The 12,667-nt window shown below is 43.9% G+C and overlaps 1 pseudogene; it reads right to left on the reverse strand.

Moving 5' to 3' along the window:
• Positions 1 to 2,482: 2,482 nt before the first annotated feature.
• On the reverse strand, positions 2,483 to 3,759 carry LOC119253175 (glyceraldehyde-3-phosphate dehydrogenase-like; annotated as a pseudogene).
• Positions 3,760 to 12,667: the final 8,908 nt, after the last annotated feature.

Raw genomic sequence — 12,667 nt, forward strand, 5'->3', positions numbered from 1 at the left:
AAAATCAATGTTGTAAATCAGTAGCACTACTGTTTAGAAAGTATAACAATTTGCTTATATAAAGACAAAATTCAAACTGATTACTTCAAAAATGAAACCCAGAGACAGTTGAAATTATTTCACAACATTGACTTTTTTCTCTTTCTTTTTTTTTGCTTTATATAATTCTTTTTTAATTTAAATTTTATTTTTATATTCCCCATACAATTACAACCCCCTTATTTTGACCCCAAGCCCTCCTTTCCCCGCCCCCACCCTCTTGTCAATTTTTGAGCAGGCAATATATTCATATGTCCAAAATTTACAAAGGTACAAAGGCTATACATTTCATGTATCCCCCAGTCATCCATTTTATCTTGCACAGGCCAACGACGTTGCCAATATAGTGAAAGGGGCGAGACAGGAGAGCTCTGCCTTGCCATTTGGGTTTCTCCCTGGCCGGCCTGGGATCGAACTTGTGCTGCAGAGGCTGAGGATTGCTTCATAGTGCAGCTCTTAATCCCTTGTGCCACCAGGGATGCCCAAGATTTATTTATTTATACAAGAACTGTGGTATAGGCCAGAGGCGCAGGAGGGTGAGAAGATTCACCAGAGACAGAGTGGGGAGCAGAACAGGCAGACGGACCAAAGACACTGCTGAGGGGAGCAGCTGGCAAGGCAGGAGAGATCTGCAGCGCCATGTGCAATCCCTGGCCAGGGATCGAACTCGTGCTGCAGTGGCTGTGGACAGCTTCACAGCGCAGCACTCAAACCGCTGTGCCACTGGGGAGGCCCGAAAGGGTTTTAGTCTTTAGAGAGACAGCCTTAATGATTACATAGATTACAGAAGTCTTTTTTTTTTAATTAAAATTAATTTACAAAAATAAAATAAAATAAAATAAATTTACAACGGGGTTTCTCTGGTGGCACGAGGGGTTAAGATGTAGCCTATGAAGCTATCTACAGCCACTGCCACACAAGTTCAATCCCCACATGGTGCAGCAGACCTCTCCTGTCTCGCCCTCTGCTCCCCTCAGCAGTGTGTTTCAGTAGATCTGCCTGTTCTGTTCCCCACTCTGTCTCTGGTGAATCCTCTCACCCCCCCATACCTCTGCCCTGTACCCCAGTTCATGTATGCATAAGTAAATAAATCTTTAAAATTAATTTACAACACTGTGAAGGTTTCAAGTGTACAGTTTCTCTCTACAGCACCACATCACACCACACCCATTGCAAATGTTCAATCATTATCTCCCACAGAACAATTGATCCCCTCTTCCCACTCCCTCCCTCTTGCTTCTGCTATGGTAACCACAATTCTGTTGTTAGAGTGTAAGGGTTTCTCTTAGTTTTAGTTTTGTTTGTTTGCTTTTTTCTTCTTCATATTCCACAATCGAGTAAAATTATGTGGGTATTTGTCTTTCTCCTTCTGACTCTTTTCACTTAGCATAATCCAACCATGTTGTCTCAAATGGCAGAATTTCATTGTGTTTTATGGCTGAATAGTATTTTAGCCACTAAAAAACCAGCTCCAGCTGGTTTTCTTTATTCATGGTCCTTCTTTATTCATTCATCTGTCATCAGACATTGGGTTGTTTGCATGTCTTGATTATTATGTATAGTGCTGCAAAGAACATAGGAGTGCATATATCTTTTCAAATTGGTATTTTCATATTCTGGCAATGGGATTATTAGATCATATGATGGTTTTATTTTTAAATTTTGGAAATCTTCACACTTTTTCAAAGTGGCTGCAGCAATTTACATTCCCATCAACAGTGCACAAGGATTTCTTTTTCTTCACTTCTTCTCTAGCATTTATTATTTCTTGACTTTTTGATAACAGTTAGTATAAGTGGTAAGAGGTGAAACCTCATTGTGGTTCTGATTTGCATTTCTCTAATGAAGCAATGTAGAACCTCTTTTTATGTGTGTTTTGGCCATTTATATATCTTCTTTTGTGAAATGCCTACTTAGATTCTCTGCCTCCCCTCCCCTGCTCTTATTTTGGCTGGCTATAGTGTATTTTATTGATGGTACACGACAGGGCAAGGTTCCCTAGCCCCTCTCCTTCTCCAGGGTTCTGGGACAGAACTGTGACAAGTTAGGGCCTCCCTGGTGGCGCAAGTGGTTGGGCACAGCACTGTAAAGCTGTTCGCAGCCTGCAGCATGAGTTCGATCCCCAGGCAGCCAGGGAGATTCCGACATAGTGCAGCAGACCTGTCCTGCCTTGGCCGCTGCTCCCCTCAGCAGTGTATTTCAGTCAGTCTGCCTGTTCTGTTCCCCACTCTGTCTCTGATGAATCCTCTTACCCCGCCCACACCTCTGGCCCGTACCCCAGTTCTTGTATGCATGAACGATTAAATCTTTAAAAAAAAAAAGAACTGTGTCAAGTTAGCAGATTCTCAGTATATGGACTAGTGGGGAAAAGGATTCCCTAGCAGCAGAGGGGGTGTCTCTCTTACTTTTGTGCTCTTGCTGGGGCTGGTTTTCTAGGGCGCTCTTACTCCTTGGAGGTGATGTGGATCATGAGGTCTGCCACCCTGTTGCTGTAGCCAAATTCATTGTCATACAGGGAAATAACTGTGCCAAAGTGGTCATTGAAGGCAATACCAGCCCTAGCGTTGTAGGTGGAGGAGTGGGTGTCACTGGTAAAATCACTGGAGATAACTGGGTCCTCAGTGTAGCCAAGGATGTCCTTTGAAGGGGCCCTGTGATGTCTGCTTCACCATTTTCTTAACATCATCGTATTTAGCAGCTTTCTCCAAGCAGTAAGTCAGACCCATAACTAATACATTGTGGAAGGAGACATGGAAGGTCATGACATTGAGCTTCCCATTCAGCTCACAGATGACTTGGCTCACAGCTCTGGTGGTGCCAGTGGAAGTGGGGATGATATTCTGGGCAGTTCCTCGGCTATTGCACCACATCCTCCTTCAGAGGAGCCATCCATGGTCTTTTGGGAGGCAGTGATGGTGTGGCCTGTACTCATGAGTGAAAGGTCATGCAGGAGGCCGGAATGCAAAAGCCCATCAGGAAGCCCACCTGGGGGCAGGAATGCAGAAGCCTGCCTAGAAAACTCAGACAATGAACCCCTCCCAGCCCTAGAATCTTATCCAGCTGTGCAAACCCAGTCTCCCACCTGACCTCTCCTCACCTTATAAAAGCCTGCCTCCCCTGGCAACATGCACGGCTTCACCGACCCCCACCTTGGGTTGATGAATCCCACCCGGGGTGCAATAAATTTCCCCCCTGGCTCTCCTTTTCTTCACCAGACCAAACCTTTTGATGAGTCCCCCCACAATGCCAAAGTTGTCATGAATGACCTTGGCCTTGACCAAGCAGTTGGCGGTGGAGGTGGCATTGCTGACAATCTTGAGGGAGTTGTCATACGTCTCATGGTTCATGTCCATCACAAACGTGAGGGCATCAGCAGAAGGAGCAGACATGATGACCCTTTTGGCCTTCAAATGAGCTCCTGTCTTCTTCAAGATAGTGAAGATACCAGCAGACTCCACGACATTTTCAGAACCAGCATCATCCCATTTAATGCTGGTGGGATCATGCTCCTGGAAGACAGAGGTGGGACAAGCTTCCCATTCTCTGCCTTGACTGTGTCATTAAACTTGCGATGACTGGAATCACACCGGAACATGAAAACCATGTAGTTGAGGTCAATAAAGCGGTCGCTGATGACAATATCCACTTTGCCATAGTTAAGAGCAGTCCTGGTGACCAGGGCCCAATTTGGCCAAATCCGTTCACTCCAACCTTCACCATGGCATCTGAGGGTCACCCTAGGAACTGCATAGGAAGAGTCAGCTGTCTATAGAACCAGGAGAAGCAGAGAGCTCTCCCCACTTTTGTATTTGATTGCATGTTTTTTTGCTATTGAGTTGTCTGATGAAGGTTGCAAATATCTTCTCCCAAAAGTCAGTAGGCTGATTTTACTTTTTTTATTAAATTTTTTTTACATTGTTATTCATATTTTTACAGTATTTGATTTCTCCCGTAAGGTGTAGTCCCCGTAAATATCCCACGACCACATCCCCTGTGAACCATCACTAGGGTGAACCATCATTGCACTCCTATTGGATCTCTTTTCCTCCCCTCCCCTGCTTTCAGATCTATAGTTTCAGTAGGCTGATTTTAATGATGTTTTCTTTCATGTGCAGCAGCTTTTTAGTTTGATGTAATCTCATTTGTTTATATTCTTCTTTTTTTTTTTTTCTTTTGCTGTTGGAGATGAGATTCCAAAAGTTTCAATCCCTCTGTTCAGTTTTAAATTCCCTTTTAAGGCTGTAGCACTCTCCAAAATATTATAAAGTGTTTTAGAGACATAAATTTTCTTTTGATCACTCTGACATGGGACAGCTAAATTTCCCTTTTTATAAACATCCTTGGAGAGGTTTAGGCCAATTCCAGTGGCAGGGCAGCTACTTCTATGATTCAGAACCTGTCTGATTCTAAAGAAGTCAATCAGGATGCAGTATCTTCCTATCAACCTTCACTTTTGTGATGCTGAGGCTGCAAACATTTCTGCTTTGCCTTCTGCTTACCTTCTGCCTTTTGCCTTAGGCTTTTATTACCAGAGGGCACTGAAGGGAAACTGAAGGAGGAAGAAGGGACTGATTGATTCTTGTCTACTTTCTATATTCCTCTGAGCATCACCCAAGCAATACTTTCTCACTTTGGTAGCAGCAGCCTAACTAGCTTTTCCAACACTTCAAATCCAGCCTTATTGCCTTATCCTCCTCAGCAGCACCAGCTTGCTGCTTCAAGATGCTCAGAGCTTTGAATTCCCACTCTACTAGGCCCTTTTTCTAAGTTTCTTAAAGATAACTGCTTTCTTTCTCCCTTTATTTCTTAAAAATAACTGCTGGTTGTTAACCAACATGACACCAGGGAGCTCTCTTTGCACCCTTTAGCTGGAACTTTATATCCAGTTAACAGTACTTTATATTTGTTCTCTCTGTTCAAATACCTTGTATGTCTTTTGGAACCTGAATAGATCTTGACTGACATGTATATAATGTATATTTTAAAAAAACATTTTGTTACGGAAAGTTTTAAATATATCCAAAAATAAAGCACATAGTACAATGAACCCAATGCACCTCTCATACAACTACAATGGTAATCAGTCAACTAATGGCCACTTTTATTTTATTTTCACACGGATACCTGCTTTATCCCTAATGATTACATTAGAGCAAATCCAAAATAAGGGAAAGGGGAAACAAATATTATTACAGGAAAGTAGTTTCCTTACAAAAACCTTGGATAATTTTGAATTTGTTCAATGTGCATGGGTCCCCTTCTTAATAAAAAAAAAAAAAAAGAAAACAACTCAAAGCAAGCATAAGACATTAAATAATAAAGACTGGAGACGCAATAAATAAAATGGAGAACAAGAAAAGCCAAAGAAAAATCAATGGAATTGAAGGTTGTTTCACAGCAAAGATTGACAAAATTGACAAATAAACACTAACCGAGAAGAAAATAGAGAAGATTCAAATTATAAAATCAGGAGTGAAAGAGGGGAGATCACTATGACCTTGCAAAAATAAAAAGGGTCTCAGGGAATACTTTTGAACAACTGTGCCAGCAAATTAAATAACCTGGAATAAATGGGCACATTTCTAGAAAGATGCAGACTACCAAAACTGACTCAATAAATAGAATATTTGAATAGACCTATTGCAAGAAATTGAATTAATAATGAAAACTCTTCCCACAAGGAGCGTGGTAAATTGGATAAAAGGGGACAAATGTATGGGGCCTCCCTTGTGGTGCAAGGGGTTAAACAACACACTATGAAGCAATCAGCAGCCTCTGCAGCAAGAGTTGGATCTCCCGCCAGCTGGGGAGCAATCCACATGGCACAGCAGACCTCTCCTGACTTGCCCGCTGCTCCCATTGCAGTGTAGTTCAGTCAGTCTGCCTGTTCTGTTCCCCACTCTGTCTCTAGTGAATTCTCTCATATACCCCCACCCCGCATCTCTGGCCTGTACCCCAGCTCTTGTATGCATAAATAAATCTTAAAAAAAAACAGCTGTTTAAAAAAATTTTTTAAAAAGGGGACAAATGTATAATGAAGGAGAAATTGGACTTTTAGTAGTGAACCTAGTGCAGTATACACATGTACTGAATTACAGTGATGCACACCTGAGACTTATATAATGTTATAATGCAATGGTATTTTATTTATTTATTTATTTATTTATTTATTTATTTATTTATTAAATAAATCTCTTTTTTTTTTAAAGATTTATTTATTTATTATTTATACAAGCACTGGGTACAGTCAGAAGCGCAGGAGGGTGAGAGAATTCACCAGAGCCAGAGCGGGGAGCAGAGCAGGCAGAAGGACTGAAGTATACTGCTGAGGGGAGCAGCGGGCGGCAGGAGAGGTCTGCACGCCATGTGGGACCCTCCTCTGGTGGCCGGGGAGCAGCCGGGGATCGAACCGGCGCTGCAGAGGGTGCGGGCAGCGTCGCAACCCAGTGCTCAACCGCTGCGCCACCGGGGAGGCCCATATTTTATTTATTTTTTAGCAGATTTCTTTTATTTATTTTTGCATACAAGAACTGCGGTGTAGGGCAGAGATACAGAGGGGTGAGAGGATTCACCAGGGACAGAGTGGGGAGCAAAATAGGCAGACATACTGAAGTACCCTGCTGAGGGGAGCAGCGGGTGAGACAGGAGAGGTCTGCTGGACTATGTGGGTAGGGTCGAACTGTGCTGCAGTGGCTGCAGATGACTTCATAGTGTTGTGTCTTAACCCCTTGCACCACCAGGGAGGCCCCTATAACAATATTCTGAGGGGGCCTCCCCTGCGGCACAGCGGTTGAGCGCTGGGTTGTGAAGCTGCCAGCAGCCTCTGCAGCGTCTGCTGGATCGCGTGCCAACAAGGGTCCCACACAGCGCGCAGACCTCTCCTGCCGCCCGCTGCTCCCCTCAGCAGTGTACTTCGGTCCTTCTGCCTGTTCTGCTCCCCGCTCTGGCTCTGGTGAATTCTCTCACCCTCCCGCACTTCTGACTGTACCCAGTGCTTGTATAAATAAATAAATTAATTAAAAAAAAAGCAATATTCTGAGACTAACTTTGACTTGTAGTCAGTGAAAAGATCAAAAGATAAGGAAATGCTTTTTAAATTTTTGTTTCAAGTAGTAAATAAAAAGTTAAAATTATAATATATTTATAACAGTTTTATAACCATAGACATTTGGTCAAAAATGAATAACGAGCATAAATGTTATGGCCTTAAAATTTCACTTTGCTAACCTTTATTGCCAGGGTCCCAGACAGTTGCTGTGCCAGTATATCTTTTGGTTAGATTCCTAGAAGATGGATTTCTGGATCAAAGGATAACTTCTTGGGTAATTTTGCTAGATATTATCAAATCCTTTCACAGGGGATTGTGAATACAAGTATATTTGAATGTTCCTTTTTATCCACTCACCTGCCAGTGGAGTTTGTTTCATTTCTCTGATCAGTTAGGTGAGAAATAGTGTCTTAGTGCAATTTTAATTTGTATTTCTCTCATGAATGAGATTGGACAGATTTTCATACCATTTGGACCATTTGCATTATGTTTTTGTGTGCATTTCTTTTTTTTTTTTTTAAGATTTATTTATTTGTATAAGAACTAGGGTACTGGGCCTCCCTCGTGGCACAAGGGTTTAGGACGCAACCTATGAAGCTGTCCACAGCCACTGCAGCACGAGCTTGGTCCCAGCCAGCCAGGGAGAAACCCACATGGCGCAGCAGACCTCTCCTGACTCGCCCGTTGCTCCCCTCAGCAGTGTATTTCAGTCACTCTGCCTGTTCTGCTCCCCACTCTGTCTCTTGTGAATCCGCTCACCCCCTACAGCTCTGGCCTGTGCCCCAGTTCTTGTATGCATAAATAAATAAATCTTTAAAAAAAAAAAGAACTGGAGTACAGGCCAGAGGCATAAGAGGGTGAGAGGATTCACCAGAGACAGAGCAGGGAGCAGAACAGGCAGACTGACTGAAATAAACTGCTGAGGGGAGCAGCGGGAGAGACAGCAGAGGTCTGCCTCACCATGTGTGTATCTTCCTGGCCGGCTGGGAATCGAACCTGTGCTGCAGCGGCTGAGGACAGTTTCACAGTGCTGCGCTCAACCCGCTGCGCACTGAGGCGGCCCCAGTACCTATTTCTTACACATTTGTGATTTGTTTTTTCTTTTCCTACTACCATCCCTTATATCCTCTTACCCCTTTCCCTCTACTTCCCTCTTAAGCTCAGAGCCCTCAGAATGATTACTGCTTCCATTCATTTTTGAAAGTGTTTTATGCTATCAAAATGTCTATGTAAATGTCCAGTATTTGTTTTTATCCTTCTGACTTTTTACTACACGAGTCTCTTAAATGCCCTCCATTATTTTGAAAATGGCTGCATCTCATCATTTCTTATGGGTACATAATAGTCCATGTTATGGATATACCATATCTTCCTTTTTTTTTTTTGTGGTCTTTTTTTTGTGTGTGTGTGTGGGACCCTCGCCGGCGGCCGGGGGGACGAACCGGCGCTGCAGAGGGTGAGGCAGCCTCGCAGCTCAGCGCTCAACCACTGCGCCACCAGGGGAGGCCCTACCATGTCTTCTTGATCCAATTGTCTGTCAATGGACATTTTGATTGCTTCCATATCCTAGCTATTGTTGATAATACTGCCATGAAAAGATATGAATTTTATGTTGATGTTTTCATATTTTTTAGATTTATGCCTGACAGAATTACTGGGCCATACTCTTAGCTAGAGCTATTGAGTTGTGAGAACTTGGGGCAAACACCCTCCTAGATCCTAGCTGTATGATGAGTGATTCCAGAAGAAAAACAGAAAGAACACAGAGTAGGGCTCCGATCCATTTCTCCTATTCATTCCTTTCTCTGTCCATCTACCCCGGGGTTAATTTCTCTCTAGGGCCTTGGAAATGGCTTCTTAGTAGAAGCATTTTACTGAAGAGGGAGCTAAGGTTAGAAATTTGAGCTGCTCCCAAAACTCGCGAACCAAGATACCTGGGGTCACATAAAACAGAATATTTGGACTAAATATACTTCAGTCCAGTATATCTTAGTTCCTCTTACTTCTTCCTGAAAACTTTCTACTGCTCTTCCCCTGACCCACAAAACTGTAAGTTCTATTTGGACCATGGACCAAGTATTCTACACCTAGTACAATACCTGGCATATAATAGCTACCCAATAATAAATTGGATATGAGAATGGTTATTAAAAGTATTTTGGTACTGACCACCAGGTGGCTCTCATTTCCCTAAATCCCAATAGCTTTCCAGGAATCTGGACACTCTTGTAGAACCTTAAGGATTTTTATGTTGAAGGTATTTTCTCAGAGTCACTATAGTTTATGATGGAGTCAGGATCACAAAATCTAAAATGCCAAAACTATGAAGTAATACCCCAATTCCTTAAGGCACCAGCAGCTCCTTAAGCCACTTGGTGCTCCTAGCTGCACCTAGTCCTTTAATTCGTGCAATGACAAACATCACATACCTCGTAACTTGAAATTTCAGCTAAAAATTTAGCTGCGGTACGGCAGAAATAATGTATTAGGATAAATGCTTCCTGAGACTTATGTCAGTTAGCCACAACTGTGCTGTGCTGTATCCCCCTGGAACTTTTGTCTTCTGCTGCAAGTTTCAAAGTACAGGACTCTCAATAGCATCAGCATCATCCAGGAACTTGTTAGAAATGCAGTTTCTCAGGCTCCACCCAGAGCATTGAGTCAGAAACTGTAGGTTGGTGGGTTCAATCTTTTTAAATTTTATTTTGCACTGAAGAACTGGGGTGTAGGCCAGAGGTTTGGGGCATGACAGGATTCACCAGAGACAGAATGGGGAGCAGAACAGGCAGATTTACTGAAATACACTGGGAAGGGAAGCAGCTGGCAAGATAGGAGAGGTCTGCTGTGCCATAGGTGGGTTAGTGTCCTGGCCACGGTTTGAACTCAGGTAGTACGGTGATAGCGCTGAGACTTAACCCATAGGCCACTAGGGAGGCCCAGTAATCTATGTTTAAAAAGCCCACCTGATGACCTCCATGCATGCTTAAAGCTCACCCTGCTAATATAGCCCTCAGATTCCCCATGAGGGGACTACTGAAATAATGCTCGATGATTCCATTTTTCAAACTTTTCTCAGAATTAATTATTTTAGGGTTTAAGTGGTGGTGTGGATAATTTAGGCAAAGCAGTCACAAGGGGAAAGTGGGAAAAGGCTCTGCTACCCTGAGAATCTTGTTTTCCTCCAGCAGAGATTCCCAGGCCTTCATCCCTTTCTCTTTAAAAGATAACCCCACTGGTTCTCATCCCAGACTGATTAATCAACCGGAGAGTTTTATTTTTTTTTTAAAGATTTATTTATTTATGCATACAAGAGCTGGGATACAGGCCAGAGGTGTGGGGGGTAAGAGGATTCACCAGAGACAGAGTGGGGAACAGAACAGGCAGACTGACTGAAGTACACTGCTGAGGGGAGCAGCGGGTGAGTCAGGAGAGGTGTGCTGCGCCTGGCCGGGGAATCAAACTAGTGTTGGAGAGGCTGCAGACAGCTTCATAGGTTGCCTCTTAATGCTTTGCGCCACCAGGGAGGCCCTCAACCAGGGAGCTTTAAAATGTAGTAACACAGAACGCATAAAACATGGAGGTCTACATCCTGAAGATTTTGATCCACTTGATCTGGTGTCCGGGCACCAAAATTCAAGGCTCTTCAAGTGGCTCTGCAATCAGCAGTAAGAACCACCACAAGGGGTTAAGACGCAGTACTATGAAGCTATCCGCAGCCACTGCAGCATGAGTTAGATCCCTAGGCAGGGAGGTGACCCACATGGCTCAGCAGACCTCTCCTGACTCGCCCGCTGCTCCCCTCAGCAGTGTATTTCAGTCGGTCTGCCTGTTCTGCTCCCCATTCTGTCTCTGGTGAATCCTCTCACTGCCCCCCCCCACACCTCTGGCCTGTACCCCAGTTCTTGTATGCATAAATAAATAAATCATTAAAACAAACAAACAAACAAAAAGAACCACTGCCAGGGGCCTCCCTGTTCACGCAGGGGTTGAAAACAGCGCTATCAAGCTCTATGCCAGCCACTGCTGCACGAGTTCGATCCCAGGCCACAGAGGTGACCCACATGGTGCAGCAGACCTCTCCTGACTTGCCTGCTGCTACCCTCAACAGTGTGTTTCGGTAGATCTGCCTCCCCACTGTGCCTAAGGTGAATCCTCTCACCTGCCCCCACCTTTCCACACCTCTGGCCTATACCCCAGCTCTGGTATGCATCCATAAATCAACCTTTTTTTTAAAAAAGATTTATTTATTTATTTATTTATTTATTTATTTATACAAGCACTGGGTACAGTCAGAAGTGCGGGAGGGTGAGAGAATTCACCAGAGTCAGAGTGGGGAGCAGAGCAGGCAGAAGGACCGAAGCACACTGCTGAGGGGAGCAGCGGGCGGCAGGAGAGGTCTGCGCGCCATGTGGGGCCCTCCTCCGGTGGCTGGGGAGTAGCCGGAGATCGAACGGGCGCTGCAGAGGGTGCGGGCAGCTTCGCAACCCAACGCTCAACCACTGTGCCACCGGTGAGGCCCCATAAAGCAATCTTTAAAAAAAACAAAAAACTACCACTTCTACCGCTGTAGAAGTGGACTATATAAAACTGTGTGCACAAAAGTCCACTGGTGTTAGTACCACTAGGAATTACTTTATAGCAAAAAAAAAAAAAAAAAAAAAGTGGGGGGGGTGGACCTAAAGGATTACTAATCTTCTCCAACCCTCTCCCTCTTCTGCAGAAAGGAGTAATTTACATACCAGTCTAGTTCAGTGATTCTCAAAGGGTGATCCAGAAACCCCTAGAGAGATCTGACACACTTTCAGGGAGTCCCAAAGATCAAAACTTCTTACATTACTCATCTGTTTCAATTTCATTCTCTCTAGTTGTCTTCCAGGGCTAGGGGCTAAGTGGTGTGGTGTCACTGCTTTGATGTGGACAGAAGTGTACCTGTGTTGTCTTAAAAATGGTTCAACCTCTGACATGATAGTTATCAATTGTTATACCTCTGAAAAATAAAAACTCCGTGGGGGTCTTCTGTAAATTTCAAGGCCAGAAAGTTTGTAGTAGTTTTCAGGCTTTTCAGCCCTCCTGCTAACAGAATTGTCCTGCCTGATGGGGCACCTGCATTTGTTACATTATTATAAGTTGTATTGTTTACCTCTGTGGGCCATGGCTGCAGTATTCAGATAGTCAGCAAGAGAAGCAGAGGCAGGATTGAGGCCAAAGACAGAAGCCCAGCGTGAAGACTTGTCAAGGGCTCCCCCCCGCCCCCCCATCTGTGCCTGCCCTGTACCTGGTTGCTGCACTACATGTAAAAGCTCAATAAAAGCCTGAGAAAGCCACTGAGGGCTCCAGGACTTCTTTACCCGACTGGTCTGCTCAAATCTTAAGAAAACCTGCTCAGTGGCCCACCCTGCCCCTACACTGGGGTAGCAGTTTCTTCGCAGCATTGTAAATCATAGGCTCTAAAAGTAAGTAGAAAAAGAAATTAGGGGAAGCAACAAGTGGTCAATTGGGGATATGAATAAAAGCATGAAATTTACTTGGAACTTTTACTCCAGAGATTACATACTAACTAAGAAAGAATTATTGGAACCC

This window comes from Talpa occidentalis, unplaced genomic scaffold (assembly GCF_014898055.3).
Source record: "Talpa occidentalis isolate TD23 unplaced genomic scaffold, MPIMG_talOcc4v2.1 talOcc4.10, whole genome shotgun sequence".
In the NCBI taxonomy this organism is placed as follows: Eukaryota; Metazoa; Chordata; class Mammalia; order Eulipotyphla; family Talpidae; genus Talpa; species Talpa occidentalis.